This window comes from Lagopus muta, chromosome 6 (assembly GCF_023343835.1).
Source record: "Lagopus muta isolate bLagMut1 chromosome 6, bLagMut1 primary, whole genome shotgun sequence".
NCBI lineage: Eukaryota > Metazoa > Chordata > Aves > Galliformes > Phasianidae > Lagopus > Lagopus muta.
Window position 1 is genome coordinate 8,764,351 of NC_064438.1, and position 27,614 is coordinate 8,791,964.

The 27,614-nt window shown below is 39.2% G+C and overlaps 1 protein-coding gene across 2 annotated transcripts in view; it reads left to right on the forward strand.

The window, feature by feature from the left end:
* Window positions 1–27,614, forward strand: part of IRAG1 (inositol 1,4,5-triphosphate receptor associated 1) — a 101,318-nt gene that overhangs the window by 8,090 nt on the left and 65,614 nt on the right. Inside the window, exon 1 of one of the 2 annotated variants that reach the window (XM_048948366.1) lies at window positions 19,991–20,014. The exons of the other annotated variant lie outside the window; for it this stretch is intronic. The gene's annotated coding sequence lies outside the window, so the exon portion shown is untranslated. Of the gene's footprint in view, window positions 1–19,990; window positions 20,015–27,614 lie in introns of those variants that run through there. 2 annotated transcript variants of the gene reach the window in all.

Here is a 27,614-nt window from a genome sequence, read left to right on the forward strand (position 1 = left end):
GTGAAAACAGTAGTTCACCGTTGTTACCTACAAAACTTAATTTACTATCAGATTAGAACTACTGATAAACATTCTTCATGGAATTCCAGACTTTGGAGTGAATAAATGAATCACAGGTAAATAACGTTTAATTGGCTTTGTTAGTTGGAAGTATTGTGTTATGGGATGTTTAAGAAAATTTGGAGCTAAGATTGCCTATGTTTAGAGACAGTTGCCCTATTTATGACTTGCCAACTGCAGCAGAAGCTGTTCATAAATTAGCCAGAAAGCAGGTTTTGTTTTGCTTCTGCAATATCTTTATGGCGTTTCCTTTAACAAAAGATCTTCTGTTCCTTTGACTTCAGATTTTCTCCACTATTAAGTTATCTGCTGTGCTACAGTTTGTTTTGATTTCAAAGGAACAGGTGATAGTTACTGTAAGGGTATGAGAGGCCCAAGTTTAACTCTGTAATGCTGTCTGCAGTGCTACAGTTTTGTGTGTTTCAGAAGATTAAAACTTGGATTACTTTTCATCAGTGAGAAGGAACCGTCTGATTATTCTTATGTAAGTAACTGGAGAATTGTAATTTTGATTTAGGGGGGATCAAACTTTCCAAGCTATATGAATTAATAACCTTGTTATTATGAGGAAGTAACTTATACTGCAGTCAAGAGGTCAATACTCTTATAGAGTAGCTGTCAAACTATGGTAGTGTTCTTTTTGTTTAAGATATTCTTGTAAATCTTGTAAAATTAAGAAACCCAGCAATATATAATCACAGTCAGCTTTGTTACTTTGTGCTAGATTTCATCTAGCTGTTTTCAATTTGCTTTTTACATTTGGTAAAGTAGCACAGTTAAATATCATTCATTTATAGGGTGCTGGGAAATAAACACGTGGTTCATGTTAGTCATGATTTCTATTTGTGTGATGGAACTTTGGGAAAGAAACAGCTATTCTCAGATAGTTAACTACCCCTCTAACATAAGCAGTAGGGTTCAGCTAAATCTACAGTTTATATTCCTGGCAACTATCCCAACAAATTAGTTTAAACTAGCTCAAGCAAATGCGCCCCATGAGCTGCAAGCATTTTGAGTGTTGCTGTGTGTTTATCCTTGCAAGGGAAAATACCTGGCAATGAGGAATTTGATGCAGGCTAGAGGGTGCTGCTGGGAGCTTAAGTGAATGCAGGCTTGGCCAGAATTGCTCCATTCTCACTACCCAGCAGAGCCTGGGTATGGTATGTCTTTCAATTGTGATCAGAACACTGGCAGGCATTCTGTGTTGGTTTAGATGTGTAGCTACACAGCTGTCAGGCTTGCACAGCTTGGGTGGGCCCAGTTAAAATGTCAGCTGTTTTCCTGTATCTATGGTTCCTGGGGCAGCACAAGGCTGCTGCTTGTGCTACTGTTAAAATTAACTACTTATTGAAAAGACTTCAGATACATCCAAACAGTCAAGCTATCTGTTGCTCATAAGGGAGTATTTCTGTTTGGATGTTAAAGTTCATTGCATAAGTATAATGTAAAGTGAGAAAAGGTACTAAAATCAGTTCACCATATTAAAATCAACATTGATTTAAAGAAAAAAAAATGGAAATATCCTTGATTTTTTTTAATGTTGAAAGTCTTTTTTGTCTAGATGTTTTAAGATTTTTTTTCCTGATTTCAATAATAAAGTTTTTATCTTAAAAACGCATATAGGAAATACTAGCTGTAAAACACAAGTAGCCACAAATGTCTGTGATGGTAGCATGATAGTTGAGTTTGATTAGAAGATGATGGCGTGGAGGTAAGAAATAAAGTAATTATGTAGTGATTTTCAGTGAGAAAGATGTGGGTCTGTATGGGAACTGCTGAGTCACGGCCTGAACCTCTGATTGACCACCTGAGGCGAGAAATGAGTCAGTCATAGGAGCACAGGTGAAGGCAATTCAACTGTGCTGCCAGAAGAGGTGGAGCCAGGCTGCACCTCTCCTAGACCTATTTAAGGGCTGGCTACCAGAGGAGAAGGATCTCTTCTGGAGATTGTCTCTGCTGGTGTTCTGTGAGTGAGCCCAGAACAGGGATAAGCTTCCTATTTATTCTCTTTTGTTATCATAGTCTACTTTGCCTAGCTCTCTTGTTTATTTTGTGATTATAACATCCTAATATTATTTGATTCCACAGGGTCCATGCAAAGAAAAGAAGGAAAAGTTAGTTTAGGAAAGCTGTTAAATTTGAAAGCTGTCTATTTCAAGTACCAACTGACCCTATAATACCTGAGCTTTAAGCAACACAGAATTCACAGCTTCATGATCTCAGTGATGTTAAGGTGGGAAAGGCCTCTAATGTAAAGTTCTCCCTTGCAGTAAACGTAGCTCAAAAGGGAGTTCACACAATAATGAAGAACTGAACTAAACAAGGTGGATGTTATGAGTGGCCTGTTTTTAAATTGTTGCCCTTAAACCCCACTGTGATGAACACCACAGTGAACAATAGCACATCAAGCACTCCTGCTGACAGTCCTTCTGGTAGTGAGTTTTCTTGGTAGAAAAGAACACAAGGTCATCTGTTGTATCACTCAGTAACAGAAAAGGCTTGAGATACACAAAATTATGTGGGAAAACAGGTAAATCATACCTCTTAGTCTGCAGAAGAAGTATGTCTCTAGTGCTTCTAGAGTGGGTGTGCAATGTACCAGAAAAATAAATAGTGATTGCATTTATCACCTTCTGAGATCCAAGTTATTCCAGTTAGCTATACTCAACCAGAGACCCTCTCCATAACATCCTGTATTTTGATGTACCCCTTCTTTTCTCCAGGCCTTATCATGGCTGCCAAGCAGTTTTATATCTGCATATTAAGAATCTATTGTATGCACTCTGTTAAAAAAGAACTGGACATTAATTTTAAGCAACAAGCTTTACTTCAGCTTAGTAGCTCAGTTGTACAGACTGCTTTGTGATCTTCTCTGCTATCTTACTATAAAGCCTGGTGGTGACTCTTTTGGTGTACATATCATTCTTGAGGATGGCCAATTACACTTTTGCTCAGTTAATATTCTGTTACTATTCTAATGGGATAAGTGAAGAGAAAAAGTTATTTCTTTTTTTTTTCTTCCTGCTGTTGGTCTCCAGCTTGTGACACTTCTCTGTGAAGTTACCCATGTGTTTCTTTAGCAGTTTTCGAGGAAGACTTGAGCTTTTTCTTATACAGAGAAGGCTGACTTCCAAGGTGCTGGTTTTGTTCTGGCAACTTGAGTTTTATTCCAAAAACCTTAAAAATCAATGGGATTTACTGACAAGGGTGTTCAAATACTTTTTTTATAATTGTGTAAAAAGGTGTAGTGAATTTATAATCCTTTATTTCCCCAGACATATTCTGTATCTTCAGGAAAAAAAAAAAAAGTATGTGGGGAGATTTCTTACAAGTGCCTAGGCAAGCATTTATAAACATGTTTTTTGTGTTTCTGCAATTGGATGCAATTGTATGTGATATGTCTTCCCAAATCTCTGTAGCTAATTATCTACATCTATATTAAAAACAGTGTGGGCCAGCAGGTTGAGGGAGATGGTCCTCCCCCTCTACTCTTCCCTGGTGAGGCCAAATTTTGAGTACTGTACCTGGTTCTGGGCTCCTCAGTTCAAAAAAGATGGGGATCTCCTAGAAGGAGTCCACAAAGATGGTTAAGGGCCTGGAGTATCTCCTGTATGAGGAAAGGCTGAGTAACCTGGGGCTGTTCAGCCAGGGAAAAAGAAATATAAGAGGGGATCTTGTAAAGCTTCTAAGTATTTAAAGGGAGGTGGGAGGCAAATGGATGAGGCCAGGTTCTTCTTGGTGGTGTGTGGTGATAGGACATGGAGTAGTGACCTAAAACATCAACATAGGAAATTCCATACTATCATACAAAAGAACTTCTTTATTGTAAGGGTGATGAAGCACTGCAACAGGTACTCAGAGAGGCTGTGGAGTCTCCTTCTATGGAGATATTCAGGGCCCAACTGCATGCTTACCTGTGTGACCTATTGTAGGGTACCTACTTTAGCCAGAGGAGCTGTACTTGATCTATTGAGATCCATTCCAACCCCTGCAATTCTGTGATCCCAAAAAACCTTTCTATAAGCAATCAAAGCACCTTAGTATATTCCAAAAGAAAAGTTTTATATAGATGTTATATCTCAGATCTCTCTGGGGACAAAACTAATAGGAATCTCTATTTTTGAAAGGGCTTCATCGGTAGTAAAGATAGATAAGCAGTGGTTTCTTCATGGTAGTGGAGCGTAGACAGAGGAACTATATCAAGAAAACAAGCATGCCTTTTGCCTTTCATTCTCTTAGGCATTTCTGAATTCAATTTTAGTTTCATCTAACTTTTTCTTAGCAGTTAAAATACTTGAATGGCAATATTTCCAGAAGTGATCTGGTATGTATTTGGTTCTGTACAATACTAGGTGTAATGAGTTTAAAGTTTTTTAAAATTTAACTAAATTCTGTATGGATAATGTTTTTAACCAGCTGCTCAGCTCGCAGATACTGTTTGGTTGTGGGTTTTTTTCTTTTTGTTTTTCTGCAATACTGCAAGTACAAATTGTGATTTGGTAATGAGCAGATGGTAGAGTGCTGAGGGGTAATTGACAAGATGCTATTACTTAAGTAATCTATTTTTGAGATTTGTATTTCTTTTCTTATTGCTGAGATTCCTTTATTTTAAAAAGCATATTTTTTTTGAATCTGTAATTCTGCAAAAAGCTTCCTAAATCCTAACAAGTTAATTAAACCTGTTTTCTAAGTGCAAAACTTCTAGCATGAATGTGAGCTTAAGGCAATGCTTAAAGGGTAGAAAGTGATTGGCAGCTGCTTCTATGGGTGGGAAGCTGGAGCCTGCACTGAGGAACAGATCATTCAGATCAGTAGCATCTGTTGTATTGCTTGTCTGGGCCATGCTTGCTCCCTCATATTAGGTCAGCTCTGAAAAATGAGGCAGTGTTATTTAAGAAAAAGAACTCCTTAAAATGGCTTTGTTTTCCAAATGCAGAAAGCTTGAAATAAGTGGGCAATGAAGCAGTGGCACACTTTCTCCTTTCTGAAAAGGGATAGGAGGATCAGTCTGATGTCCTGTAGGCAAGAAAAGAAGAAATCCTACATCATGTGAGTGAGTGATGGGAAAAGACTTCTGGGGAATGTGCAGTGTGTAGGCATGTCACAGGGGCACGATAGACCTGATTTTCTTTTTTTTTTTTTTTTTTTTCCTGGTTTTGGGAGATTGATTCCCTGGTGTTGCTCTATAGTGGCCAAATGTTTTTGGGAAGCTAAGGGACTGAAGTTTAGAATTCCAGGCCTAAAAATCTAGATCTGGCTTAGGATGGGATCTGTTTATACCCATTTTGTTTTTGTATGTCTTCACGTGAAGTAACTTACTGGAAAATAACTGAATGTGAATATTGCATTTACACTTTTTGTAGAATATTCCTTACTTCATGTTACTTCTCATGTTTGTTTGTTTGTTTGTTTTTAAGATGTATATGGGGGAGATATTTGATTATTTTGTTTTGTTGGGTTTTTTCTTCTCCTGGAATGAAGCTTAGAAAGTAAATTTTTGTTTCACATATTAAGTATGTGAAAACATGAGTGGAATGGCACGGCCTTAGACTTTCTTCTGTTTCTGCCAGGAAAATTAAAAAAGCTGTATGTGTGTGTATACGAGGAATATTGTATGACTAGTAAATTTTAAGGAGCAAATATTGTTATGGTTTTATGATTTTCGATTATTGATATTCCACATCATAACATCATGTAGTGGACTGGGAGTAAAAGAGCTCCAGTTCCAGGTACCTGTCCCAGAAGTGAAGAAGCACTACATATCCCACAGGACTTGGTGTTCAGAGAGGAGATATAACCCTTGGCAAGGTCATCTGATGTTCCTTTCTCTCTTTAGCATTGTTGGGCTCTTGTCCCTGCTGCTCACCCTGACCGCACACCCGACCTCAGCATTGGTGTAAGGCCTTCAGCTTTCAGACACTTTCTCTCTTTATATTTGATTTATTAGCTCCAATTCTTATTATATCGTATTACAGTGTATTAACTTGCATTCCAATACCATATTTATTTAAATTAGTTCATTTCTCCTCAGATCGTTGCCACTATATTGTTACAGGGCCCATCTCTCTACATTTTTTCCCTCTCTCCCCTTTTCTGGAGATGCAAACCCACAAGTCCTTCAGCCCCAGTAGTCATGGAACTGGGCCAAACCAGTCCATAAACTGCTGACAATTATGAAGATTAATTCTTCACCTAATAACACAATTTAAGTGAAAATTTATGCCTCTTGTTTGGGGGGGGGGGGGGTGCATACAATTTTGTTTGCCTATGAAAGTTGATTGCTTCCTTCTTTTTAACTGTTAACTTATCTGCTTAAGTACAGGACTCAGAGGCAAGAATCCACAGATAACAAGGGCTCAGTAGAAGCACAGAATTTTATTAAGCTTATGACTGGCCAGATACTTACATATTATTAAGACACTGTAAACGCACTGTTCTTAATCTGGAAAGTTTAATATAACCTGTATTTAGGAGGGGAATGTTGCAGCTGACTTTGGGTATCACTATTTATTCCTCCCCTAGCTCTTCTGAACGTCTTCTCCTTATGTCAACTTGAAGGTATAGATGGACCTGGTATGTTAAATAATTAGTTCTTGAGCTGGTATCCTCCAGAAAACTATCAATTGTTGCACATATCAATATGGATCAGCTGGATGAGTAGAAAGGTGGAACACATATGGATTAAATTCCAGTAGAGAGGCTTCTATTGTTCTAGAATTAATTTGCAATTGTTGAAGGTCTCCTTGAAGGCAAATCTGAAGAACTGTGAATACCTGTTGAAACATAACATTTAAGGACTGCAGGCCCATTCATCCTATTATAACTTCCCTCTGAAGGAACTGCTCCAAGTCACTACTGCCTCATTCAGTGTCTGTAGAAACTTATGTAACTGTTTTCACTAATCTGTGAGTTTCCTTCTCATTTGTGTTTATTCATTTCATGCCCTTTTTGTAATTTGCAGTCACATCCTTGAGCTGAAAGATGAGTGCTGGTCTTTCGAACTTCTAAATGCTTGTAAAGAAAGTGAGATGAGTTAGTTTAAAAAAGAAAAATATTCCAAATAATGTTTTTTTTTTCCATGCGTATCATGTAGGAAAGTGAGCAGTAACTAAAGCAGATGTAAGTCCAAAATACTGTAAGGGTTAATAAAGCTGTATGAATTCTCTATAGGGGGAAAAGACCAGAGCCTTTGTTAGGGAGAGAACAATTGGTAGACAAGAATTCTGGTAAGACGAGAAACTCGAGTACCTTGCAGCACAGAGGCAATGATAGCTGCAGGCAGTGAATGTGGATGAAGAAGGATACTTGCGACAATGGCAACTTATACACCTAAATATAATAGATGAATTATGAAACTAAAGCAAAGAAGGTGAGAAGATTATAGCTCTTCAAGTACCAAATGGCACATAAGACATCAATTTATCCGATTATAATCTGTGACATCTTTATCTGGTACGGCTTAGCCACCATGATATTCAAATGAAATATAATAGCTCAAAGAATTATAATTAAGTTACAAGTTTAGTCTACCAGTTGTGTTGTATTGATTGGCTTATTCCTTCATCTGAATATTCCTGAGTATAATTATCAATATTTTATAAAACTATTTGAGAACATATTGCACAAAAACTATATTCCAAGTTTTTGACTTCTCTTTCGAAAGTCAGCTTTTCAGTTCATTGTGTTAAATTCAGTGGCTCAGAGTTAGAACTAAGTTTCAGTCAAATAAGCATTTGTAAATGAAGACTGGCATGATGGGATAAAGCAAACGCATTTTAGTCAATGTTTAGTTCTCTTCCCTGCTGCTGCCACCATACTACCTCTTTCCCTCCCTCATGCAGCCTTCCTGCAATAACTCCATGCCAGGATAATGGTGAACGAGCCATAAAAGCTTTTCCTACTGATGAAACCTGGAGAAGAAATAGAGCCCCAAGAGCTCACTGGTTTTCTATAGCACAGAGCTGATTTTTTTTTTAATTTTTTTTTTAATCTGAGTTTGAACTGTGAAAGTGAAACAGTAGTATAAAGATTGTTCTGCCTGTAATCAGATAAAAAGGGTGGAAATAAGTCATGCAGGATTTTGGAAACCAGATGCTATTAGTTTTCTTGTTTGGTTGATTGTTGTTGTTTGTGGTATTTGTTTTTTTTCACCCCTCTCCCTCAGGGAATAATAGCTATTTTTCTTGTTGTTTCACAGAGTAATGTATTTCCTGTTCATAACTATCATGATTTATTGTATAGCAATTCAATGACGTTACAGCAAGTGTGGCAAAAACCTGAAATAAATACTCCAGGTTGTGGCCACAATGCTAATTAGTGTTACAACTGCTGTATTTGTAGCTAAGTATTACATTTTCATGCTTCTGTTCTAAATGTCCTATCATACCTGGTTATTAACATGACACCTAAGCTTGTATTTTTCTTGAGTAAACAGATAGAAAGTAATTTTGTAGGATGTGTATAATAATGTTAGTGAAAGCTGATTATTTTTAGAAGTCAGTGTCAAAAGTGAAATTTTATTTCACTTTATTAAGGTGTAGTTGTCCTTTTCTGTCTTTACTATCTTAGCATATAGGATAATTGAAAAGATGTTTTTGATTCATTCTCATCTGTTTTGCTGCTATTGCAGTTAAAGGGAAGCCGTGCAAGCTTATCCCTTAGTCGTTCTCAGGAGGAAGTGGAGAGGCTGAGGACTATAAAAGAGTGTGAGAGGGAGATTGACTGGTGGTGTCAGTCCCTCTCAACCTCAGGTTCTCGGCACACAGACAAGGCTCCTCACGGAGCACGTCAGCCCCTGCCACCTTACAAACACCTGGTAAAGGGGAACCAGCCAGCTGACAGCGTTTCAGCGAGCCCCCTGTCCTCTCTTCCCCCTAACAGCAATTTGAGAAGGGAGGAGGAGTGGAAACGGGTACCTGCTCGGCGGAGGGGGCATCCCCCATCCCGACCATCCCCGGCTCCCCAGGTGCCTCTTCGTAACAGGTTTGAGGCCCTGGAATTTGAGGGGGGGACGAGTGAGAGTGCGGAGACAGGTTCACCCGTGAGGTTGCCTCAGGCGAAGCGGTCGCCCCCAAGCCTCAAGACTGCTTCTACCCGTAAGGACAGGAGGGTGATTGTCATAGGCGACTCCCTTCTGCAAGGAACAGAAGGCCCTATATGCCGGCCCGACCCTACCCGCAGAGAGGTGTGCTGCTTTCCTGGGGCACGGGTCAGGGACATTTCAAAGAAAATTCCTGGGTTGATTCAGCCTTCAGATTATTACCCACTTTTAATAATTCAGGCTGGCAGCGAGGAAGTTGATAAGGAAAGCCTGAGGTCTATCAAGAAAGACTTCAGGGGAATGGGGTGAATACTTGAAGGTGCTGGGGTGCAGGTGGTCTTTTCTTCTATGCCCGTGGTGTCAGGGAAAGGTACAGGGAGGATCCAAAATACCCAACTCTTAAACAGATGGCTTAAGAGCTGGTGCAGACGCAAGAATTTCAGCTTTTTTGACCATGGGGCAATTTACACTGCACCTGGCATGATGGCTGCTGACGCATGCAGCCTGTCCCTGAGGGGTAAGAGGATCTTAGCTGAAGAATTAGCGGGACTCATTGACAGGTCTTTAAACTAGGAATGAAGGGGGAAGGGGACAAAATAAGGGCTACTGGGGTTGAACGGGTCATTCGAGGGCTTATACCAAACTCCATGGGCAATGACGGCAGAGTGCATAGGGAAGGAGTAGGGCAGGGGGATGCTGGGGATGCTGCTGTTCTAGGGGATCCTAGATCCCTTATAAAGGTGGCGAGATGGATAGCCCGGCTGAAGTGCCTTTATACCATCGCACGCAGCCTGAGTAACAAGCAGGAGGAACTGGAAACTGTGATGCACTTGGAAAGTTATGACCTTGTTGCTATCACAGAAACATGGTGGGATGACTCCCACAATTGGGATACTGCCATCGACGGCTATAGGCTCTTTAGGAGAGATAGGCGAGGTAGGAGGGGTGGGGGAGTTGCTCTCTATGTCAGAGATTGGATAAACTGTGAGGAGCTCCCTACGAGAAACAGTCAGGAGCAGGTTGAGAGCCTGTGGGTTAGGAGTAGAGATGGGACTAATATAGGTCAGCTGTTGTTAGGGGTATACTTCAGACCACCTGATCAAGGGGAGGCTGTTGACGAGGCTTTCTTGCTCCAGATGCATGAGATGTCTGGCTCACGGGCTCTTGTCCTGATGGGAGACTTCAACCATCCAGACATCTGCTGGGAAAACCACACGGCGAGCTGCAAGAGCTCCAGAAGGCTCTTGGAATCCATTGATGATAGCTTTCTGGTTCAGGTATTGGACAGACCGACCAGAGGTGAAGCGTTGCTGGACCTGCTGCTCACCAACGCTGAGGAGATCATCAAAGGCATCAAGGTTGGAGGCTGCCTGGGCTCCAGCGACCACGCCCTGGTTGAGTTTGTGATCTCAAGCGATGTGGGCCTGGCAAAGAGCAGGATCAGGACACTGAACTTCAGAAGAGCAGACTTCAAGCTACTCAATGGATTGCTGGCCAAGATCCCCTGGCACGCTGCCCTCAAAGACAAGGATGTTGAGGAGAGCTGGCAGCTCTTCAAAGATGCCCTCCTGGAAGCACAAGAGGTCTCCATTCCTCTGAATAAGAAAGTGGGCAGGTGAGGTAGGAAACCGGCATGGCTCAGCAAGGACCTGCTGAGAGAACTGAGGGCGAAGAAAGGGGTGTACAAGCTCTGGAAACAAGGCTGTGTCACCTGGGAAGAGTACAGGGATGCCATCTGGACTTGCAGACGTGGGATCAGGGAAGCCAAGGCGCAGGCAGAACTGAACTTGGCAAGGGACGTGAAAAACAATAAGAAAACCTTCTACAGGTACATCGGCCAGAAGAGAGAGGCCAAAACGGGCGTACCTACTTTGGTAAATTTAAAAGGAGAACTGGCTTCAACAGATGAAGAGAAAGCTGAGGTGCTGAATGAGTTCTTCGGTCTTCACTGGTGGCCAGGATTCTAGTCTTTTTCACGTCCCTAAGCCCTGCATCCCCAAACCTCTATGTGGGGACCAAGGAGGTAAATCCCTCCCCACTGTAAGGGCAGAGCAAGTCCGAGAGTGCCTCCTTAGACTGAATGAATACAAGTCTATGGGGCCAGATGGCGTGCATCCCAGGGTCCTGAAGGAGCTGGCTGAGGTGGTTGCCGAGCCGCTCTCCATCATATTTGAGAAGTCGTGGCTGTCAGGTGAGGTCCCAGATGAGTGGAGGAAGGGTCACGTCACTTCCATATACAAGAAGGGGAGCAGGGAGGACCTGGGGAACTACAGGCCGGTGAGTCTCACCTCCGTGCCTGGGAAGATCATGGAACAGATCCTCCTGGACAACATGCTCGGTCACATAAAGAATGAGCATGTGATCCGAGACAGCCAGCACGGCTTCACCAAAGGAAGGTCATGCCTAACTAATCTTGTGGCCTTCTATGATGGAGTGACGGCATTGGTGGACGAAGGGAAGGCGACCAATGTCATTTACCTGGACCTGAGCAAGGCCTTTGACATGGTCCCCCACCACATCCTCATCTTCAAATTGGAGGGAAGTGGATTTGATGGGTGGACGACCCGATGGATAAGCAATTGGTTGAAAGGCCGCAGACAGAGGGTGATGGTCAATGGCTCTGTGTCCAGGTGGAGGCCGGTAACAAATGGTGTCCCCCAAGGGTCTGTCTTGGGACCGGTGCTCTTTAACATCTTTATTAATGACATCGATGAGGGAACTGAGTGCACCCTCAGCAAGTTTGCTGACGACACCAAGCTGAGTGGTGCGGTTGATACGGTGGAAGGAAGGGATGCCGTTCAGAGGGACCTCGACAGGCTGGAAAGCTGGGCTTGGGTGAACCTGATGAGGTTCAACATGGCAAAGTGCAGGGTTTTGCATTTGGGCCGGAAGAACCCCAGGCACCTGTACAGGCTGGGAGGAGTGGTCCTTGAGAGCAGCTCGGCAGAGAAGGACCTGGGGGTCCTGATGGACGAGAGACTGAACATGAGCCAGCAGTGCGCTCTGGCAGCTCGAAAGGCAAATGGGATCCTGGGCTCCATCAGGAGAGGGGTGGCCAGCAGGGACAGGGAGGTGATTGTCCCTCTCTACTCGGCTCTTGTGAGGCCCCATCTGGAGTACTGTGTCCAGGTGTGGAGCCCTCAGTACAAGAAAGACATAGAGATTTTGGAAAGGGTCCAGAGGAGGGCGACTAAGATGATCAGGGGGCTGGAGCACCTCCCCTATGAGGACAGGCTGAGGGAGTTGGGCTTGTTCAGCCTGGAGAAGAGAAGGCTGCGGGGTGACCTCATTGCAGCCTATCAATACCTGAAGGGAACCTACACCCAGGAGGGGAGTAAACTCTTGGAAAGGGCTGACAACAGCAGGACTAGGGGAAATGGATCCAAGTTGAAGGAGGGAAGATTTAGGTTGGATGTTAGGGGGAAGTTCTTTACTAGGAGAGTGGTTAGGCCCTGGAACGGGCTGCCCAGGGAGGTTGTGGATGCCCCGTCCTTGGACGTGTTTAAGGCCAGGTTGGACGGGGTCCTGGGCAACCTGATCTGAATGTGTATGTTTGGTGGCCCTGCTAGGCAGGGGGGTTGGAACTACATGATCCTTGAGGTCCCTTCCAACCCGGGTGATTCTGTGATTCTGTGATCTGTCATGAAGAGCCTGTCTGCTCCCTTCTCATGCACTTCTCCAGAATATGTTGAAAGAAATCAACTTATCAATTTTACCAAGCAAATAGCATTGCCATGTAAGATACTTTTAAATGTTCCAAGGTACGAAGCTGCATTATCAGAGTGACATACTGACTTGATTCTGCACCTAGCAGACTCTTCATCTGTGACTCAGTGAATACTGTACAAATACCTAGAATTCATATGAGTTCAACCTTGTTGCGTTAAGTCTAATCAACAACTTTGAAACAGATAAACACTGTAAACTAGTGAAGATGCTTCTACATCTAGAATATCATCTGTGTCCAAAAAGTTTTGTGTTTTAAGAAAAGACTTCAGTAAAACAATTATAGTGGAAGTATAGAGAAATAACTTTTATTTATATATAGCAGTAAAAATCTCAAAATACAGCCCCTGTTGTTTGGAAAAAAAAATCACAGTTTTTTGTCAGAGCAACAAAATCCAACCATCATCGAGACTGTGGTAAAGAAGAAAAATTTACTTCCAAGGCCTTCACAAGGCAATGCACTTTGTTTTTCAAAGTAAAAACAAAACCTAGGATAAACTGTCATTGTCATACCATTGAGAAACAATCAGGAGCATAAGTTCAAGCACTGGAGGGAGAACTGGAGATCATAGTAAAATTTAATAAATAAAAAAAAAAATTCACAAAAGCTTTGGCAAAATGCAGAAGAAATAGTTTTTTTGAAAGTCAAAAGAGCGAAATAGTATCTTCAGTGATACATTTCAGTCAAAACAAGCTTCAGGTCTGCTTTACTAAGTGCCTAGTTTGGATAAGCTGAGAGATGCTGCACTCTCAGTTCTGTGGGAGTTCTCCAGAAGTGCATGGAGATAGACTTTCCACCAATAGTACAAGTGGTTCAAGCAGATTAGTTTTGACTTTCTGGTGGTGGAAAAATTTAGAGGTTTCTACAATGCTTGATAAAGGTCAAAATCACTTTCAAAACAGGATGAATAAGGAGCAGCTGTTCAGCAGGTAGAATGTTTACCTCATGGTTGAAAAATTTTTTTAACTACTCTGTGTATGAATTCTGATATCCAAAGTGTTAGGAATTGTTTATAACATCTCCTCTTCTAACACACTGGCATGCATTATCTCTTCATTGTCCAATTGCCAGTGTCATAACAAATTTTGTTTAACTGGAAGTACATCAGGCTGCAAAACAGCTTAACTGCTTTGTTACGGTTTTATGATTTCTGGATATCAGTATTCCACATCATAACAACATGTAGGGCACTGGACATTGAAGAGTTAATGCTCCAGGTCCAGGTACCTGTCCCAGAAGAGAAGAACAACTACTTACCCTACAGGACTTTGTGTTCAAAGAGGAGATAAAACCCCTGACAAGATCAAGAGACCAGGCTCTTTCCCCTGCTGATTGTCCCAAGCACAAGCTTTGCCTCAGCATTAGTGTAAGGCTTTCAGTTTTCAGACACTCTTTCACTCATTATATTTGATTTATTACCTTCAATTCTAATTATAGTGTGTTATCTTGCATTCCGCTGCCATATCTAGTAAATTAGTTCATTTCTCCTCAGATTGTTGCTGCTGTTTTTAGTTATTCAGGGTCCTCTGTTTTCCCCTTTCCAGAGGTGTGTTTCCATGAGCTCCTCTGCCCTGCTAGTCACAGAATTGGGCTGAACCAGCCCAACCTTGTTTGTGTTTGGAGGAATTTGGTTGCATAGGGCCATTATTTGCTGGTCAGAATTTGGCTCAAGCTGGTGCAAGTTTGAGAGGAGCATAATGAAAATATTGCCATCAGCATTATTATCCAGTACAGCTTTAATGCCTCTCCTCTTCATTAATACATCTTCCACAAACATGTTACCAGGTAAATATATAGGGCTTTAGTTATACATTGATGCATGCAGTGGAATGGGCAGTAGGTGTTTCACTGATCTCTATCAAATACAATAGCTTAAGGAAGTAAGGAAGCAAACAACTTCATAAGTAAATTTAGAAATGTGCTGAAATGTTTTCAGTAGAATACTTATAAAAAATAATTTCAAATCTGTATGAAGACTTTTTTTTTTGTAAAGTTGTATATACATGAATGTCTCAGTGGTAATATTTGTTCTCTCTTAGCTTAAATACATTTGGTTCTTCTGAATTATATAATGTAACTACGTGCAAAGTTGAAATCGCTCTGAAAGTTGTTCTTTTCCAGGTGGTAAATGCTATAACAATTCCCCCTTGGAAATGGTTTCTTCAAATATAATCATGTGAAATCATTGGCATAGATTTTTGCATGGTACTCGTAGCAGTTGTTTGTCCCAAAATTTAATTTAAAAAATATATATATGTATATATATTAACTAATTCAAAGCTTGTAAAGTTTTCCCTCAGGAAGTGATTTTTAGAAAGGGTTTTTCTTTTTAAACAGGAGTTAACTAGTATCCTTGTAAACTTGTTTTGTTTGTTGTATAGTTTATATTGCTGTCATGGCTTTAATAAACAACTGCTATTAAAGGGCATTCTTCTGGGGTCATGCTATCGCCCACTGTCATGCATACATTTATTCTTAGTGTTTTGGATTAATATTATGTCTATTATAAAAGAGTTTTAAACATGTGAGTCCTCAAAAAGCTGCTACTGTCTGTTATGTCACTTGCTGGTCCTGTACCCATGTTGCTGTCAGTCTTTCCTAGCTCTATCTGGCCTTGTGAACCTTATGTGCGTAGTTAAGGTTTTTAAGAAATAAATGGAATCATTGTGTGTGAGTTGATAGTCTTGTTTAGTTCTTCTTGCATTATGCCAAAAGAGAAGGCCCAGTAATCATGTATTTAGTCTTTCAAAATATCTCAGCCTGACTGCATTTTTTTAATCCCTAAGCTTTCAGCTGATGAGGATTTTCACATCTGACCTTCACAACTTCTAAAAGGATTTGACTCAAGGGATATTTAAATAATTTTTTGTATTACTTTATTACTAAGTTGAAAGCTGTGTAGTCTGAACTGTGTAACAAAATTATTTATTCTGAGGGAAACAGTTAAAGCTGAGGAAAGGGAAATACAGATATATGAAATCATGAAGAACTAAGTAACCTGAGCAGTGGTGTACTGTTTGGGATGGCAAACAATATCAACCTAGCAGCTAAAGGCTGGAGTTTCTTATAGTGGCTGTTATGTGTTCTTCTTATTGAGTTAAGCATAAGAGTGTTATGTTCTTGCTGAGGAGAAAGGTATGTGTTTTGGAGAGGATAATAATAAATTGGTGCAGTGACATGACACTAGGATTTCTTAATTTGGTACTCATTTGGGGGTACGTCTTTATTAAAGGAATATAGGTGAAGGTGTTTATAATATAAAGCAGAGGCTGAGTCAATGAGATGGGATATCTAGTACTACAGATTTAAGCTCTTTGTTTCTGGCTCCTGACTCACTAGGATGCACGTGGAGGAAAAGAGATTTAAAAACTGGGTAGGAAGACTGAATAGCATGTGGTGGCAACTTAAAGCTCAAACGCATCAATTGCCATGCATCAGAGCTGCTGAAAATAATAGAGCATGAAGAGATTAAAACAAATTTCACTGAGTGAGGTGAAAATATAGTATAAGCAGTATCTAAAAAAACTGAGATTAAGTATTGCTTATATTAGATCATTCATTAACCTGCAGTAAGATTCATCTATAATCATTTGTTTTGTCACCTGAGGCTTTAGGATAAGATTAATATCTTATGATAATCAATAAAACTTTTTCCTGAACATGCCTGAGTCATATTCTCATGAGAATACTGAGAAGGCTACATTTTGAACTAATTCAGAGATCACATTATCATTTATCTGATCTAACAGTTATTTGCTTATGTTTTTTGTTGCTTGCTAATTTGAATCATTTCATTTCTGTTCTAAAAATTATGTTTATTTATCTGTTGCTGTCTCAACTCTGGGAAGAATGTCAGACTTGTTGAGAAATACAAGTACCCAAGGAGGTGATGAATTTGTGACTGACTTTTTTTAAAGACTCAGCCCTTCTGATCATCTGTCAGGTATGATTTTGGCAGTGCTCACTACTGAATAGCACATGGAAACATGTCTGTTTCAACGTGTATGCAGAGGCAATAGCAGTTCAGTGGTGGTTGCAGCTACGTAGGTCACATCACAGCGAGGGTTCAGTTGAATATTGCAGGAGTAGATTTCTGTCCCTTGTGAGCTACTGCTAGTAGTTTATGAATGTCTGTGTTTCTTCTTTTCAGGGTCTCACTCCCTATCCCCTCCTTGAAATAGAAGATAATTGCATCTTGATTTACTAACCAAATCTGTTATTGAAAGCAAACTTGGCTCTAATAATAGTACAGAACTGGTCTTCTCCTTAACAGTATGGATACTACTTGCTGTCACAAGTTTTATCCATTATCTTTTTTATCCATTATCTCCCTTCTGAATTACAGTACCACTAATATGTTTACTCCATACTACACCAAACTGGAAATTTCTTTCCCCTCTTGCTGACAGTTCAGCAGCAATTGAAAAATTCTTCAGGTAATGCTCATTTTTTGTGTGTATGTGCTGCAAAAACTACTGTGTAGATGTGGTCTACAAGCGCTGTCCCTCAGGGGTCAGTTTTGGGACCAGTGCTCTCGAACATCTTCATTAATGACATATGGCATTGAATGCACCCTCAGCAAGTTTGTGGATGACACCAAGCTGAGGGGTGCAGTTGATACCTTGGAAGGAAGGGAAGCCATTCAGAGGGACCTGGACAGGCTGGAGAAGTGGGCCCATGAAAACCTAAAGAGGTTCAAAAAGGCCGAGTGCAGGGTGCTACACTTGGGTCGGGGCAATCCCAGGTATTTATACAAACTGGAGGAAGATCTCCTTGAGAGCAGCTTTGCAGAGAAGGATTTGGGGGTCCTGGTGGATGAGAAGCTGGACGTGAGCTGGCAGTGTGCACTTGCAGCCCAGAAGGCCAACTGTGTTCTGGGCTGCATTAAAAAAGGGGTGGCCAGCAGGGAGAGGGAGGTGATCGTCCTCTTCAGCTCTTGTGAGGCCCCATCTGCAGTGCTGCGTCCAGGCCTGGGGCCCTCAGCACAGGAAGGACATGGAGCTCTTGGAGCGGGTCCAGAGGAGGGCACTAAGATGATGAGAGGACTGGAGCACCTCTCCTGTGAGGAAAGGTTGGGGGAACTGGGATCATTTAGCTTGGAGAAGAGTAAAAGTAAAATAGGAATCCTTCAGCTTAATCATCTTTGTTGGGCATAGTAGTCTATTCAGATGGAATGCCCAGCCATTTCAAGTAGTCTTTGTACTTACAGAGATTGAATGGCAGCAGCCTGATCTGTTCTGATATTGTAGCAAAAGCTGCACCACTTTGTGATTTCTAATGAAAATCTTTCCCCCTTCTAATGGAGGGAGGAATGCAGAATGGAGGAGCAACTTAGGAGATGGTGTCTGTGTGTGTTATGCATCTATTTCTTGTTTTGCTATGAGCTTGAAAATGCTTTCAGGTTTTCTTATTTTTTTAATCTCATCTCAAGTTTCACTACAATAGCTCTTTGGTAGGAGTTGAGATGACATTGATACCGTATGTGATCAAATATGGAAAGTGTTTTTGCATTATTGGCCAGGTAAATTGCAAGGTGAGAAGAAAAAGTAAATACGTGCGTGAGCAGATGTGGATAGACTGCTTCAAGGCTGTTTTATCTGTGATTCCTTAAGAAAGAAACTGGCACTATTTCTATATTTAATTGCAGGGCTTTGTATGACTTGTATATCATTCAAACTGAACTTTATTCGCCCTTAAGGTCTACTGTGTTACAGTAGTCTCTTACATGGGTAAAATATCATTACTAGAATCTAATCTACTTCATTTTGCCCTTTAAAAACCTAGTGTGATGATTAGAGCTGTGAAGGTAGCATTGAAAAAGGGACCAATGTATCAGACTGAGAAAGAAGGAGAAAGCTGTTTTCCTTATCCCTTTTTTCCCAACCCCTCCCTCTTCCCTTCTTACCCATGAGATTCTCCAATGTACGTGCCTGCTAAAATGTAGCAGTGTGGAACTACTAGCAGCCTTGGATAACAGAAATGAGAACAAAATATTCCACTTGCAACACTTTTAATTATGTAGGATAAATGTGGGGTGATACGGTGCAAAGAAACTTCAAGCATTTCTGTAGATTTTCAGTTCTGTTTTACCAGTTTGAGGGTGCTGTCCCTCTAAGGCCTGTCTTTTAATATGTGTTCTGCTGTCATAACATGTTGGGTTTTTTTATGCTTGGGAACTGAACATTACATGTAGTGAGTGTGAGTGTACGTGCTCAAATAAAATCCTTTCCTATAGTTAAATTTATGCATCCCAATATCAAAATGCAGGGATCACTTTTTATTTTGTGCATTAATGTCACTTTGAGGTCTTTTAAAGAGTGGTGTAAACTGTGTTCATTTGTGTCTTGTTGCAGAGTCGCTTCTCATTTCTGTTCCGGAGGCACTGACTGCTGAAGTCTCCAAATATCAGCAGAAGGCCTAAACAGTTCCTTTTATGCCCTCGGAAAGCAGTGAACTGAGAAATTCTGTGCTATTGAGCTCTTATTTCATAGTTTGATTTAGTAGAGATTTGGCTTCCAAAATGGCATTAGCTGTGCAGTTGAAGAGTTGTGGAAGCCAAGGCTTCTATTAATAGTAGAATGTTAATGCTTCAAGTAGTTTTATTGTCACAGTGAACTTAAGCCACTTAGCCTTCATACGTCAAAATCCTAAACTCATCAATGAAGTGTAGTGAAATCCACCAAACTGGGCACGTGTTTAACAAGTATGACACATACCAAACAGTAATTTTTGACAATCTCAGAAACAGTACTGTGAAACAGGCAGTTAAATGGGCATCTGAAATTAAAGACCCCACTATAGCTCAGAGACATAACAACTTACTTAACTGTGTGTAGCAGATTTTGGAACATCACTTCCCAAATGAGTAAGTCTCGCCTATCAAGTGGGATGATAAAGAGGTGGATGTTAGATGTAGTCATTTTAATTACCTGGATTTCTTCCATTGAAATGTGGTTGCCAGGATATTGTTGCCTGAGTTATATAGAAGACAAATACAGATGCTATGTTCTTGCTGGTACAGAGAATAAGGATGAAAACATTTTTGGAAAGTTTCGCTGTTTGAGCGCTTCTCATGTTGTTCTGGATAATTTTTTTTTTTTTAATATTCATATCTTCTATATTGAATTGTTGCATTATCTCTATCTGTGAGGAATCCATCTTAAATGAAAGAAAGAGACTTCAGCAAGGTAAGGTAAAATTTTGGGATGGATGTTTTCCTTTCAGTTCAATTCTGGTCTTACATTAATCAGTTTATTTAGATTATTAATTGAACATAACGCTCCATCAAATCTGACTCTTTATATGAAGACTAATGCAGGATTGCACAAGGGTTGAATGAAAGTAGGATAATTCCTTCTGTTTCAGACTATTTGTCTTGCAAGGATTTATAAAAGCTGTAGCCCCTGTGTGCATCACACTAGCACATGGCATGGGTAGCTAGGGAGCAGAAATAAGCTACCCCACATACTAGCTGAGCAATGGCAGCACAAATGTAATTGTTATTGTAACCCATTGGCTGTGCTCATTATCTTTCTCAAAGTCGACTTAGCTGTATTTGTCCTAGGACACTTAGAACTGTCAAGTCCAGAAGAGTTGTTTTAAGTCAGTAATATTGAATTTGGTGAAGGTTGGTAGAGGTGGAATAAAATTATTCCTAGAGGAGAAACGCCATCATCCTGCTGTTAATAAGAAGTCTGCTAGCTATAAGGGAGATCTTTAGTCAATTTCTTCCCATTCTTAATTTTACTTATACAACTTATTTAAATGTAGAATGTGGGGATTTCTCTAGTTGTCTCTGAATTGTTTGGAAATGGTTAAAAAAATGTCTTCAGATTTGGAAAGTTTGAACCATCTTTCCGTGTGTGTTTTTGTTGTTTTTTTTTTTTTAAGGGGTTGCAAGTTAGGATCTGACTTCAGTGATTTTAATTTTTCTCTTTCTACTGCCAGTTAATACTGAAGGCTTTCTTGTTTTATATATATATATATATATATATATATATATATATATATATATATATATATTTAATTCAAATGTATAATCAGTAGAACATTCTATAATCCTGTTTTTATTATGTATCTTGCTGTCTGTCTTTAGAATTATGTCTGCTTAACATTCCTTTTTTATAATGCTGTACCTTCATTCTCCTATACGTATGTGAACAGCCTTTGTTTTCCACACCTTATTATTGTTCCTTGCAAGAGTTGAATTGTTTTAACAGTTAAAAGCATTGTCCTGAAGTTCCTGTGCCTTGCCTGAGAAATTGCATATTAGTGTGAGTCTTTGCTCATGGTCGAGTTAAAGCTGAGGAAAATTTTATGCTATACTTTCCTCTTGGGCTATTTCACTTATTTGTTTAAACTTCCTTTTGTATTTTGATAGGTATTTTTATATAAATGCCTTTGGTCTGGGGTATTTTATGCTTGTAATGGTGTATAAAGTCTTTTACCTACTTTTCTTTTTAGACTTGGTTCTCCATGTATATCATCATACAAACTGAGGTCTGTAGCTATTTAAAGATTTTAACAACATGAATTAAAAACAGAGGGAAAAAAAAAAAAAGAAAAAAAAAGAAACAAGCAGACAAATCAAGAAAGTGTCATTATATTGGTAAAGCTATTTTAAAAGTACTGCAATGCAGAAGCTTTCAGTTTGCAGCAGACCAAGTATCTGGCATAGCTGGTTCTGATATGAAAGAGCATCACGAGCGTTCTGAGGATGCGGGCAGGAATGAGGCTTATTTTGGGTATTAAGGGTATTATTTTGGGTATTAAGGACGAAGACAAAATATTTTTCTTGAACTATTTGGGCAAGTTCCTTTACATCACACAGTTGAAAGCTTCTTAGTGCAGGTAAAACTATTTAAAAGTAGTGCATGCTTCAATGGAGGGACAGGGATGAAAACTGCCAAGCATGTTATTTTCCTTGAGGAAATAACTTTTGTTGTTTTTTGTGGTTTTTTTTTTAATTTCTATTGCTTCACTAGATAAATATAATCTTATTCTTTTTTCCCCTTGCAACTTTAAGTTAAGTCAAATGAGAGAACTTAAAAGTACATTTGCAATAGCTTGAAGCAACAACTTGGAGACGGGTGAATTATATTCCAATCTCAGGCTGCCTGGAGCGCTGTAATTCTATAGCTACATAATTTGGCTTTCTCAGTATAACACAACTCAGCACTTCTGCTGTGCATTTGGACAGTTCACAGCTGATACCCATCCCTGTTTTGTGACTTTGCCTGCAGCTGCCTTTTATTCTCCAGTTCTTCCCACAGAGAACATATAATTGGATTACCTTGTACGGTAGCCAGACTTCAGAGGGAAGAGAAGCCAGAACTGCTTAGCGGCTCCCAGTCAGGGATGGGGTGGGAAGTCATAAACTTAGATCAACAAGCTACGTCTGAGAACTTTGCAGGCACCTCTGGCAAGAATATCACTTTTCACAAGGCAGACAGCACCTCAAACACTTTGCAGTGCCATGTGAACAACACAAGTGAAACAGCAGGAGCATTTCTGGGGAAAAGGAATACTGATAATTTTTGTAACTGAAACAATCTGCTGCAAATACAATCAAGCTGTCAGTAAAGAGAGAATAATGATGAAGCAATGTTGAACAGATTTATTCTGCCCCCTGGTAAAAGCTGTGTAAATTCTCCTTGGGAAGACATTCATCTGTCGAAGCCAGTGCTATCCTCATCACTGTGGGGTAGATTGGAGGATGTTTTTATTTTTGCTGCTTTTGTCTTCCTTAGAATACAGTGCATTGTTAAGAGGATTTGAGCTCGTGTTTGTGTTAGAACACCCTTCAGAGTGGAATAAGGGGGCTTCAGCTGCAAAGTTGCTGTCAGTTACCATCTTTCTGGTGAAAGCCCACATGTTCATCAGTACATCTGGGGGGTATTTGGTGGAAAGTAGAGTGGCTTTCAACCTGTACTGTTTCACTGCTTCTCTATCATCAAAACAGGGAGTCTGTGTCTGATCTGTTTCACACTACTGGAGGAAGGAGATAGGAAAAGTTCAAAAAGCCCTGTACTTGAAAGAGTGCTGGTACCTTCTGCTTTGAAAGGAATTGTTGTGGCATAGTACTAGCACAAGCCCAGATACGTTACCCATCTTTAACTCACTGACATAAGTACACTCATCGACGCAGTTGAAATATTTTTTGTTTCATTATAAATGTCATGTTTTTGTGTCAGATTTATCTGTGCTTATTTTGTTACTAAAATGACGGCATCAGAATGTAAGACTGGAGAGTAGTTTAACATTTAGATAAACTCTCAATTCCAGATTATCATTGCTTGTCAAAGTTACTAGGTTCTTGAATATCCACTATTATTTGTATGTCCTCTTCCTAGAGGTGGATAGCTGTAAATAAAGTTGTTGTTGTTTTGTTTTTGACTTGGTTTGGGGTTTTTTTTTCTGTTACGAATTAGTAGTTGGAAGGAAGATCTGAGATAGATGTGGATTGAGATTGTCTGTTATAAAACAGATGCTATCAAACAAAATGCCAATAATAATTTTATTGGTTCTTAAAATACAATGCTGAAGGTTTCATTAACTTATTAAAGCATGGCATGATATAGCTCAGAATATACACTTATTAGTAAAATATACATATACAACATAAATAAGGAAGTGGAAGCATAGTGAACCATGAGTGGCTGGCTTTGTTGCAAACATGCCTTAGATCTCATGTGACAGAAAAGATCAGAGGATCCAATAAGGGCTCTAATAGAAACTCTGCAGTTCACCGAGTCTGGAGTTTGTGTTCAATTGCTAGATTGAGACAAGTCTCATTGAAGAAAATGGTACGTGGTGATATTGAATATGCATCATCAATTAGCATTGTATTAAAAAAAAATTAAAATGATGAACTCTTAGCATGTGCTTAGTAAAATTCTGTTGAGACTTTAATAAAAACAAAAAGAAAAATAAATAATTTGAAAGAAACAAGTAGAAGTCTTGATTGCATCCACAGTTTGAATCCTCAACCAGCAGAACACCATGTAACTGCTTTAAATAAGTAAATAAATATTATTATATATATATATTCAGGATACATAAATATTCATTATATATTTGATTTTTTGTATATATTTGAACCACACTGACTGAAAAATCTATGTTCTGAGGCAGATTATTTTAACCAAATTGATTAAAAATTTCTCAAATTTATGAAGCTGAAACTGCAGTACTGCTGAGCAGCCAGGAAGGTTACCATTAATACACTTTCTTTTTCCATTTTATTTTACTGGCTTGTTTGTTTTTTCTTTATTTTATTTTGTTGTATTTTTTCTTGCATTGCTTAAGATTTCTCAGTTGAGGAAGAGTACAAAGGCATAAACAACCCAATGTGTTCTGCATCAGTCTCATAGCAGCAGCTATACAATCCCCAGAAACATGAATTAACAAAGCTTTTCTCCTAAATTACACTGATTGAGCTGGAATAAGTTGTCTATCCTATTTTTCTTCATGGATTGCTTAGAAATTTTAGAATAAGTGACAGAGTGAAGTTCCAATATTGGAGGAAAAAAAAAATATTAACCAATGTTACTCTCTGGCTAGAGTTGCAGCATTTTTTTTTGTTGTTGTTGTTTTTACAATGGAAACACTGTAGAAATGTAGATCAGTTACTGTGTCCATCACCTGTGTGTGCTGGATCAATATGTGTGGATATATCAAGTTTCATATAATGTTAGAATCATGAGGTTGGAAATGGCCTGCAAGATGATCTAGTTCAACTGTCCTTCTATTACCATTACTACCACAAGCACTAAACCATATCTTGTAGCTCCTCATCCAGATGCCTCTTGAACACTGCCAGAGATGGTGACTCTACCGCCTCCCTGGGCAGCCATTCCAGTGCCTGACCACTCTCTGAGAGAAAAAGTTCTTCCTTATGTCTAAAATGTCATAAATCCTTATGTCATGTGGTTAAGAATTATTATTTAGGATTTATTTAGCAGAGGTATGTCAGCTCAAAGTCCATGAATGTCTGTTTTGCACCCTTTTCCTAAGCAAAAGTGAAGTCGTGCTTTTCTTTCTGGAGATTAAAAGATCTTCTTGAAATATTTTAATTTCCTTTTTCTTGGATTAAATTATCAAATCAGTCCAAGCTTCTTCCTGAATTCAGTATTTATACTGTATTGTAACTTCAGTATTTTGAACTAGATTAGAATCCAGTACACTAGTCTTCTTCATGTGTATCTTGGAGTACAACAGTATGGTATTATGTGCACGTCTACATGGAAGTAGAAGTCTGTCATCCTAAGCTATCTTTTCTTCACCCTCATGATATTTCAGTTCTGCTGAACTTCTCACAAGCAAGGTGAGATGGACCTTACTCACAGTTCATATTAACATCTCCAACTTTTCTATAATTACTTCCCGACCTTTTCTTGATGGATAAATTACTCAGCGGCTGTGATTGTGTCAGTATTCCAGAATATTTCCTGTGACTGAAAAAGCTCGCTATTGGAAATATTTGCATATCAAAAATACGAGTGGAATCCTTTCTCATTTGGATCATCTTCCAAAAACTTTTTCCATAGGATGTAATATGGTTGCTTAAGAATGTAACAAATGCGTATATGCTAAGGTTTAAATTATTTGAAGTGGGGAAAAAAGCTGAATCTCAGAAAACAATTCATGTTAAGAGTATGGAAACATAACTACATTGACTGCAAAGACTTAAGATTATGTTACTCTTTTATTTTTTCCAGTAAGCTACTAAAAACATTGTAATATGGGACTTATTAGGAACCTCACTTCTAAAATGGGTGCCTTAAAGAAGGGGGGGTAAGGGGGGGAACTGAAATATATGAAATGGAAATACAGAGGCTTCTATAACTGCTCTGTATTTGTCCAGAAAGACTTGGCCCATTAAACTGTTGGACACTTTGGATCATTTTTGATTATCTGGCTATGGATGGGAGTAAGCAGATTGACATGTTGTATTTTGGACTCACTGTTTCTCACATAGAGATAAATAGTTGATTATTTTAGGACTGAGAAAAATGTTTGCTTTTTAAATAAGAAGACTTGATGATTTAATTGGTAAGATTTTGCAAGCACTTGAGTATTTCTCTTCATTTCAAATATCTTCCCACGTATCTGAGACTACTTTATGTGATTATCTGTATGACCTTAAAGAAAACTTAATTTACTTTCCTGTCAGTATAAAAGCTTTCTGTAAAATGACTGGGTTATTATGTATGTCTCCTTATTGTGTTCTGAAGGCTCTTGTTTTCTTTTGCCATTACACATCCTTTCAAATTGAAATTTCTGATTCATATTTAGTACTCTTACTGTAGAAAGTTGGAAATAATAATTAAAAAAAAAAACTAAACAGCCCTGTCTTTCAGAAGATTCATCTAGAAAAGTTGCTGCATAAACCTTATTGAAAGTAAAGGTTTTTTTAAATAATAATATATTACAGCTGCACAGATGACTGACACAGTAAAAGCTGGCTAATACAATCCTGTTGAACCAGCATACATCTTAGATGAAGTACTCTAGGTTCTATTTGGGATTTGGTATTCAGCAGAATGAGTGAGCTCTGGATGTGGAATGCTTACTGCTTGCTTTGCCTTGTGTATTTTTTTCTAATAGATTTACTTATCAGATCCGTATCTTCAGATTTTCATCTTGTACAGATCAGTCTATCAGATATGATTTGCCACACAGTTCTAGTTGCATACTTTCACGAGACCTGTGTAACAGATGCCATCGTATTTGATGACAAGATTCAATTTGCTATGCACTATGGCAGAAGTAGCATACAACTAAGGAAACACAGATCTGAACAAAGATGTATATTTAAAAATGTAATACGAAGTGTGAGAAAATGAAAGCACCCGGGAAATCCTGGGCATAAACTTGAGACTCTAATTAGTTTTTCCATACAGTTGAGGAGAGATAAGATGAGAATGCCTTGTGCAATTGGTTCAATAAAGAAAACTGTCAATCTCACTGGTGTTTGTGATGTTGTGACTGATAGAAATACATTCCGGACATATAATAGACCATATAATAGAGTTCCAATTTTAAGTGCAAATACTACTTCTGGAAATTTTTAGCTTGCCTCTTTAGCAATCTTTATATTTTAGTAAATGATCATAGAATAGAGATACTACTATGTCTTGCCATTTGCCTTTTTTTTTAACAGACATAACATTCTTCTTTGTCATGTGATTGATGATTATTCATGGGCAGAAAAGGTAAAAAATATGTGGCGTTTTAATACCATGTGTCCTGAGGTGTCAAAATAATGTGGAAACTCTTACATAATTGTTTCATAGGCATTACTTTCTAAATACATAGTAAGACTTTCCAGCTTTACAGTGAGCCCATTGAAAGCTCAAATGAAAACATGATTTCTACTGAAACCAGACTTTTGAGTTAGTTCTCTTGCTCTTACTGCCCAACTGAAGTCAAATCTAGAAAAAAATTTTTGCAAGTTTACTTATCTGATGTTGCACAAACAACAACAACAGAAACGTTCACACAAAAAAGATTGTGCCCCAGAAATGAAGACCCTCTCTGAATTGTTTCAAGATGAGTATGCTCTTGGTGCTTATGTTCACATTTTCAAAGGCAAACAACCTTAAACCTAGGAAGTCCAGCTCCTGAAGTTTGTATTGATAATACTCCAGTGCATCTTAAGACACAGAGATGGAGAAATCGAGGAAATAGGATGTTAACTGCTGGGAAAATATACATCCTCCTGTCAGTGTGTGTATTTCCCAGGGTTCTGCATCTTGCTGTTGTGACATAGTTGATTATACTTAC